Genomic DNA, 9,059 nt, shown 5'->3' on the forward strand with positions numbered 1-9,059 from the left:
AGCTGCCTATCTTGGGAGCTTTTCAAGGATGACAGACTCCACTTTCTCTGCAGCAAGACAGCTCATAACTTTTTTACAGTGTCTCCCTGTCCTCAGACTTCTATATATTCTTCTGTAATAGATAACTATACACTATCATTGCAATCTACACTACAGCTCAAACGTTTGAAGTCAGTTTTCAGCTGGTTTATAACCATGTGATCTGTCCACACAGGAGTGATGGCTACTAAAAATGGGCCCATGTATAAGTGTGTAGACATTTCCTAATGCATCATGGGTGATTTAACATAAATGATTCATTAAACACACATCTGTGAAAACATTTCTGATAAACTTTGCCTAATTTTATGTTATAGCAAATATAATTTTAAAATTAAGACAAGAATGTTTGAATCTGACCACAAACTTTTGAGCAGTAGTGTGTGTTGTATTCATGTGTCTGTCTGTATCTGATCAGGATTTTGTCATCAGTTTCAACAAGACGCTCATTTTTTAGCTGTTCCTATCATCAAAAATTGAGTTGGAGTGTTTTAACTCTGATGGCAATCTCTCCCTAACAAGTCCACTTTATTGCGTGCTCATTTTCTCCTATTAGTGGTTCATAGGAGTCTAACTAATGAACTGTATGCATGTTTCCTAATCTGTCACACTTATCAGTGGCTCATGGTTGCTTAAGGCCTATGTCTGTACTTGACCACAGAGGCAGAGCATCATTCAACCTGCCAGCTGCCTATCTTGGGAGCTTTTCAAGGATGACAGACTCCACTTTCTCTGCAGCAAGACAGCTCATAACTTTTTTACAGTGTCTCCCTGTCCTCAGACTTCTATATATTCTTCTGTAATAGATAACTATACACTATCATTGCAATCTACACTACAGCTCAAAGGTTTGAAGTCAATTTTCACCTGGTTTATAACCATGTGATCGGTCCACACAGGAGTGATGGCTACTAAAAATGGGCCCATGTATAAGTGTGTAGACATTTCCTAATGCATCATGGGTGATTTAACATAAATGATTCATTAAACACACATCTGTGAAAACATTTCTGATAAACTTTGCCTAATTTTATGTTATAGCAAATATAATTTTAAAATTAAGACAAGAATGTTTGAATCTGACCACAAACTTTTGAGCAGTAGTGTGTGTTGTATGCATGTGTCTGTCTGTATCTGATCAGGATTTTGTCATCAGTTTCAACAAAACGCTCATTTTTTAGCTGTTTCTGTCATCAAAATTGAGTTGGAGTGTTTTAACTCTGATGGCAATCTCTCCCTAACAAGTCCACTTTATTGCGTGCTCATTTTCTCCTATTAGTGGCTCATAGGAGTCTAACTAATGAACTGTATGCATGTTTCCTAATCTGCCACACTTATCAGTGGCTCATGGTTGCTTAAGGCCTATGTCTGTACTTGACCACAGAGGCAGAGCATCATTCAACCTCAATTCAAATATTATTCCTTAAAACTTGCATAGATCACCAATTATGAATGACGATTGATTAAATATTAACTGGTGTATGGATTGCAACAATAATAGCGAGTGTGTAGATTATATTACCTTTCCTCAGTTTATCACATTAAATCTCAGCTTACTAGTGACCCAGCATTTTTCTAAGTACAGAAGTGCTAAACAACATCATTTTTTCAAGTAATATAAAAATCATCTTTATATATTACCTTTTTAAACATCCCATTTTTCTTTCTAATGTCATTAAAACAATTTTGCACATTTGAATAACAGTAGTCAGACCTCCAGATCTTTTAAGCTTTCAGTTTTTTTCTCAGTGTCACACATGGATTAGTTTTCGTCTCTTTCAATAAGAAAGTCAAATCTTCAAACCCTAAAGCAATCTTTGTTTCTTTCAATCATTCCAATATTTTTCATCTTCTGTTATATAATTGCAGTTAACCAGGGCTTAGCTACTCTGATCTACAGGAATTTTGGGGGTGTGGATACCCATTTTCTTTTTTTCATAGGTGCGGAGCCTTTTTCTACAAAATTACGAATAAACTGCATTTTTTAAAATTACCTTTAACATAAATGTAGACTGACAAGTAACTCAACCGATCACACAGTGATCAGTAGAGAAGAAAGAAAATAACCCATTTCAAAATTTCTAGTTCAGATCAAACTTATTGTTCTGATTAAGGAAACAGTAAATCTGGCCACATTATTGTCCCGATCCTCCAATTTTCCCTTTCCAATGTGACTAAATAAAATTAAATTTTTTTTTAAATAAAAGCAGTTGCACACCCAGATATTTCTTACAGTAAAAATCCTCCAACAACCTTTCAAAAGAAATTTTTTTGTCTTTCCTCAATTTTGAGACCAACTGAACCCACAAACCTGAAGCTGCAGACCCCAAACTAACCAAATTTAATGTTTCCTTAATCAGCACAGTAATTTTTAAGTCTTTATGTGTTATGTTTACTCACAGTTTTGATGCTTGCTTCTTCGACTTGACTCACGATTAGCTCTGCACCATCGCTCTGCTGTTTCCTCTCTCCTCATGCTTCTCCTTCGTGCGTCCTGTCCTCAAATATAATCCAACCTGCCTCCTTGTTTCCTCCTTGACTTGTATTCGCAAAATTTCCAGTTAAATTAAGAGTAATCCAGAAAAGTTTTCCTGCTTCAAAAGCTCTTCCAGTTGCCTGTCTTCTTGTCCTCCTTCAAATGTGCATTTTATGAATTTGTATTTATTTGACTTCATATTGCCATGACAACATAACACAGAGCATCATGGTAAATTAAAGCAGGTGGTTCTGTCCTCTACAGAAATGCTGATAAACTCAATTTATTTGAGTTGTCTTAACTTAGAAAAACTAAGTAAGATGGAAGTTTTTCTTCTCAGTGTGGAAGGATGAAAGATGTGTTTTGAAAATGCCACGTCACTACCGTCCTCCTCCCTAGCACGGATCAGTCCGCATGTTCATGGTGCCAGCATTTTTTATGGAATATGTTGAGCAAACCTAGAAAAGCGTCAGCTCAAGGGATTATTGTTGTCATTGCTGTGGATCTTTACCTGATACACTGACTTGGTGAGTAAATGTTTACTCTTATTCAAACTGATTTTGTGGCTTCTCTTAGTTTAGCACCAGGTTTATAATCGTGCTAGCTAGTTAGTGTTAGCCTAGCGTTGCTGCTGCGGGCTGGGCTCATGTTACTTAAAAATTAACACCACAGCCTTAAAAACCTTATATAAAAATATGTCTGTGAAATTTTCTGTTGATTGTTTGAAATAAAAAAGTGAGATAAGAGCCCAGACAAAATTCTTCGGGGGGGTGAAAACAATAAGCCAAGAGTTAGCTGTGCTCGCGGACTCTTATCAAGCCTTGACCTCCCGGTCAGCTGGGTAACAGAGCTCTCCGAAAACGTGGAAGCACTTTTGCAAATATGTGATATTTTGATAAATTAAGTAGATATTTGAGCATTACACAGCTACATTCTCCACTGAAAATATCTTAAAAGGTTATTTTGTGACCCAGAAAGGGTAATCTAGGGGAAAGGAGGATCGCATATGTCGGCCATGGTTGTCGGAGCCTGTGCGTACTTGTAAGCTCGCCAATGGCGGAGGAGCGCGGCTTATTGCTTTTTCTGGGTCACAAAATCAACTTTTAAGATATTTTCAGGCGAGAATGTAGCTGTCGAAAGTTCAAATATCTGCTCGATTTATCAAGACATCACATATTTGCAAAAATGCCCCGACGTTTTCTGAGATGTCCATTTTTTTCATGCTTTGTGGCACCTTGAACATCTGTGGCATCTATTAATGTCAAATCTAGCCTTTATTTAACAACATAAGCAAACTCTATGTTACAATGATTGCACAGCCATTAAGGATCAAATCGGTTTCTGAAATATGTTCTGTTTTTTCTCCCTCTGCTTGCTTCTTACTGTCTTTGAGGCTCGGGACCAGCACTCCTGCTGTTGGACAGAAAGACATCAACTCAGTGGTAAGTATTTTGGTTTTCCAATATATTAGCAACTGTCAGTGACATTTATATTAATCAGGCTGAACTTTAATCATACTTTAGATCAGCCTGTTTTACTTATTGTTTTATTTGTTTTTTGGTTTGGGGAAGTTGTTTCTTTACTGATCTTTTCCTGTCTTCTGTTATTAGACTTGAGATATGACTGCACTAGGCTGTTGCTGGTGACTCCAGTTAATTCTACAAGACATGCTGTGTAAGTAAACAAACAACAACAGTTTGGTCTGCATTTCTTGAAAGATCACATCCCCCAAACTTAGTTTAGAGGGTCTACACTGAATATAGTGAAGTCTGCAAGTTTTCTAACAGCAAAATTTGTTTTGTGCCCAAATCATTTTGCACATCATTAGAATGAAAGTTATTGGCCATGTTTGCATAGCCCTTTTTAAAATGATGCTTTCATGACATTATTGTGTGTCGGGTGGGGGTCAGGGCTATCCAGACTGACAATTGGGACATTGAATGTCACCTCTCCGGTGGGGAAGGAGCCTGAGATTGTCCAAATTGGAGTCTGTTTTATACCAAATGCAGAAAAAAATGTTTTAAGAAAGCAATTAAGTTCATGTTCCAAAAAATATGATTGTTTGCTTGCAGGACACCAGGAGAGATGAGTCCTCCGTCACAGATGGTGTGGTCAGTGAAGATGGTCGCCTGCAGGTTCAAGCTCATTGCATCTCCAACCCACATCCACTGCCACTGTACTTAAGGGAAGTTAAAGACTTTCTTCTGCACCTACATTTGGATCACCTCGATCCATGATAGTCATTCAGGCAGTAATGCCTGGACTGGAAACAAGCCATCCTTAAAACATTACAACATTCCAGCTCATGTGTTGGAATGCAAAACAAATGTGTTGTTTAAATTAGAGACTGCACTTGTGACAGAACAACACATATTTTTATTTTGATTATATAAGTAATGTAAGTACAAAACAAAGTTGTGGTAGGCCTAATCTTATTTTCAGAATAACTACATCTGCGACTTTGTTTCATTGTAAGATTATAACAGTGATGGAAATATAATTGTTTGTTGTTCAGCAGAACAGTGTCCAGTATGTTGGCTGTTATACTTTGGTGTTTGAAAATAAAAGTTGGTCTGATTTTAACATCCTTACAAAAAGTGTTGTTAATTATTTTTAATCATATTCAGGTTACCACAAATTGTTTTTTCATTTAGTTGAACTTGAAATGTTTGTCAGTAAGTAAACAATTAGCACTGTACAGTCAGAAATATCAAGTTATTCTTAATACTGCAGACTTGCACTGTATAAGTTGTCCTAACAGTCATCTTAAGTAAGCTTTACTTAGTTTTTTTGAGGCAATGAGTTTCCTTAATTTTTTTGAGTTCTGGGAACTAACAAGGCTGTACAGTGTACTCAAAATGAGTAAGTTGCCCTAACTTGGTCAACTTACGTAAACTTGATCCAATTTTCTTGAGTTCTGGGAACAAATGAGCTTGTACAGAGTACTCAAAATAAATAAGTTGTCCTAATTTAGTCATTTTTAGCTAAGCTTTACTCAATTTTTTTGAGGCAACGAGTTTCTTCAATTATTTTGAGTTCTAACTAATTTGATTTTACAGTGTGTAAGAGCAGGAATTTAACTACAAACTCTCATAGTTCCCGTCAGTATCATTCATTCTGCTCTGCCTCAATGGTCACAGTGGCTAGTTTAAGTACGTTTGCCCCATAGAAATCCACTGATGTTCAGTGAGTCCCTTTGATACATGTTTAGACCTTCATAATTTTCAGGGTGCATGAGTGTTACATCTCCATCTCATCCTAAACATTTTACCAACATGTAAAAGGCATACGTCCACAAGATTTTGATTTTTTTAATTGAAACTTGTTTTATTCTGAATAAACGTGTGAGATGGCCCTCGGGCCTCTAAATCCACGTCCAGGTTTGGGTGACTACTTGGATTAGGGGAGTATTATTTAGAGCAATGTTTGTCACTTTGGTTAATTGCTAAACTCAGGCCGTTTTTGTTCAGTCTTTTTCTAACTGAGCTTTCACATTTAACATGCTAACTGAAGCCTGTAGAGTCTGAGCTGTAGCTCTTTTATTTTCTGTATTGTACAGTCTGACTTAGGGGTGGATTTGCTGGGATTGGTGACTGTGTTGCATGTTTTGAATAATCTTCTTCAGAGTAGACTTTTGGTGTAAGCTGATAGTGAATGAAAAAAGCTATAAAAAGCTGATGTGGTTTTAATTTTCCAAGAGAGGTAATGCACATAATGCAGAGACGAGCGCACGGGGGATATCCAAATTCTAGGAAGGCAGCCTGCTGCTGTACACAGGCGGATTCTTCTCAGTCAGAGTTCTTAACAACTTGACTGTTTTCTCAAACCACACAAAGAGTGCTGTTTCCATTCTGGGAAGTCTACTCATTGGTGTAGGCAGCTCTTCAAATTATAAGTAGCTATATATGAGCAGCTATATTAGCTTTGACTTATCATGTGTTAAATATTATACTTTCCTGGTTTAAAATTTATGATGGCTCAAAATTCAAACCTTACAAATTAAAACCCTGAATCATCACCACCTGTGTGAACTACAAGGGTGCCATCCTTTTTCTTTTCAATCCATTAAGTACCACATTTTACACACTGAGCAAGAAAGGAAGTAAGCTCTTCATGGTGACCCCAGAAATGTTAATGTATCACTTTCTAGCATACTACTGACACTGCTCGACATCTTCTTTTTTTTTTTTTGCGTGTCCCGTTTGGTTCTTTTGCCATCAGAATTATTGTGTAAAGACAAAGAAAGATGCCCAACAGATTTACTTTACCAAATGGACCATCCCAGCCTTGCCTTAATGATCTATTTGATTCACCTTTGCTTTTATTGTTTATTTTGTTTTATTTTCACTTGCTAAACATGGGACAGATTTGACTGCGGGAAAGAAAACGGAGAAAGAAAGAGGGAAAGAAAAACAGCGGGGAAGAGGAACGTGATAAAGGACAAAAAAGAAAAACAAACAGACAAAAAAATACATATATCAATCACCTGGATCACCTGTCAGGAAAGAAAAAAGAGAAAACGAGCAAAAAAAAAGAGAGCAATATAATAAATAACATCATCGCGATGATCTATGTGAATATAACAGTAAATACTAAATATTGAATATTATTGTGCAGCACGTAAGATCGACAGCGCACAGTGTGCTTTGAGGTAGGAGCCAGAGTGACAGGGGGGGGGGGGGGGGGGGGGGTGTCACTGCTCGACATCTCACAGTACAGTATAAGAGTCCCGCCACAAGGAGACACAAAAGGCTTTCAAACCAACAGTTTCTGCTTCCAAAGTGGCGCCAGCCGTCACCACTGATCATCGTACTTATGTAACATAGACTGTGGATGCATGTTTAAGTTGATACATCACTTAAAGCCACCACTGTTCAGGCATCACATCTGTCCATTAGGTTTCCCTTTCATACTCAACATTTTTATCCCTGGGTACTAACTTTTTTGTTTTTGCTGACTGTTTATTTATTTGTTTGTTTGTCTGATGCTCTTGTTGCACTGCTAAATAGGCTGTAGCCAACATGATTTATAAAGGGATTATAAAATCTAAGAAATTACTGCATTATTTTACTCTTATTAAACTCACTTTCCTAAAAACTGATTGCAGCTTCTACTTTGTGATGTCAATGTTATGTCTCTAAATTATTTCATATCATTCATGGGAGATATGTTTGATAAATGATAAGTTAACAAGTCACTGCTACCAGCCTAATCAATTCATTGGGGCGACCTGCGTGTTGTGTTGCATTGTCTGATTTGGTCATAGTGTGTAAACACCTCTAGAGGCCACTGTTGTATAGCTGCTGCAAACTGAACGTGCCCGTACCAGAGGTTATACTTAAAATGGCAGCTGCCAGGAAGTCTCTTTGGACATTTGTGTTCGCCCTTTATGAAATAGATATGTTGTATTACAAGGTACTAATGCACCCTTGCATTGGTAAAATAAATTCTTCTAGAATAGCTGATACTCCCTTACAGAAGATTTATTTTGACCTTTCTAAAGCCTTCTTTAAATTAGAAAATAAAATGAAAACAGGCATATCAAAACAAGCCTACTAGAAATACTACTCTGCATTACATCCTAACACTTGGCTAAATCCTAATATGTAATTCTGGTTTAATAGTTTATTTCACTAAATGTGATTATGCACTGAAAAAGAACATGTTGGGTTTACTTAATTCAATAGTGGACACTGGTTGCACACAGATGTTTTGCTTTGGCAGGAGCTTAAACAACTGAGGTGAAGTTATTCATATTCAATAAACCTGTGCAATTTGTGTTGATAAAATATGATTGAAACAAAATATCCAATTTGAGCTCCTGGATATTTTAATTCTTCACAAATTTCACACTTTATTCCAACACTATTCAGTGACTTTTACCCAAATACTATTTGGTCACTGAAATACTATGTTATCTTCAAATGACATGTTGGTATTATATTCTAAATACACAATTTTCCAGTGAAGGCCTTACAACAGATTGTATTGTTCTCTTCCAAAATGGTTGCCAGCATCCACTAGTAACCTTTCAAAACAAAAACAGTAATTTCACTATAGTGACAGTAGGTGAATCAGCGGTCTGAAACACACGGCCCGGGGCCGACTTGCGTGAGGCCCACATCACCCCTACTTGCCACCCGTACTGTTGACGTGAGGAAATATTGTGCATTTTGGTCCTTGAAGTTAGTTTTTGTTACGGGTGATTTTGTTGTTGAGTGCAATGTGAAAATAACTTCTATAAAAAGCAAAAAATGATTTAATATGAAGGCAATATGAGCAGAGAGTAAAACCATGTTGAGGGATTGGCTGTGTTAGTTCAGTGAGAGTTATTTGTAAAGAAAACAATTTTCACTAGTAGACATAAATGTACACTTATGTCTGCATTTTTATTTTGTTAAATAAAACAAAAATTATAGCAAAGTGCTGCCACATGTCTGAGTGCCAATTCTTTTTTTATTCAATGAAAGGTTTTAGTTAATTAAGATTGAGGAAAAAGAATTTGCATTCACATTTGCAGTTTTGCCTTGTTATACAATATTTG

General features: G+C 36.7%; 1 long non-coding RNA gene across 1 annotated transcript; it reads left to right on the forward strand.

Annotated features, from left to right (window-relative positions):
• The first annotated feature begins 2,786 nt into the window (after window positions 1–2,786).
• On the forward strand, window positions 2,787–5,037 carry LOC146571384 (uncharacterized). Its single transcript, XR_014893240.1, has 4 exons — window positions 2,787–3,042; window positions 3,909–3,957; window positions 4,126–4,189; window positions 4,588–5,037. It is a non-coding gene; the product is annotated as an uncharacterized LOC146571384 (long non-coding RNA).
• The last annotated feature ends 4,022 nt before the right edge of the window (window positions 5,038–9,059 follow it).

This window comes from Mchenga conophoros, linkage group LG7, assembly GCF_057382185.1.
Source record: "Mchenga conophoros isolate Kocher_MC1m ecotype Shallow Benthic linkage group LG7, M_conophoros_male_GT1.1, whole genome shotgun sequence".
Taxonomy (NCBI): Eukaryota; Metazoa; Chordata; class Actinopteri; order Cichliformes; family Cichlidae; genus Mchenga; species Mchenga conophoros.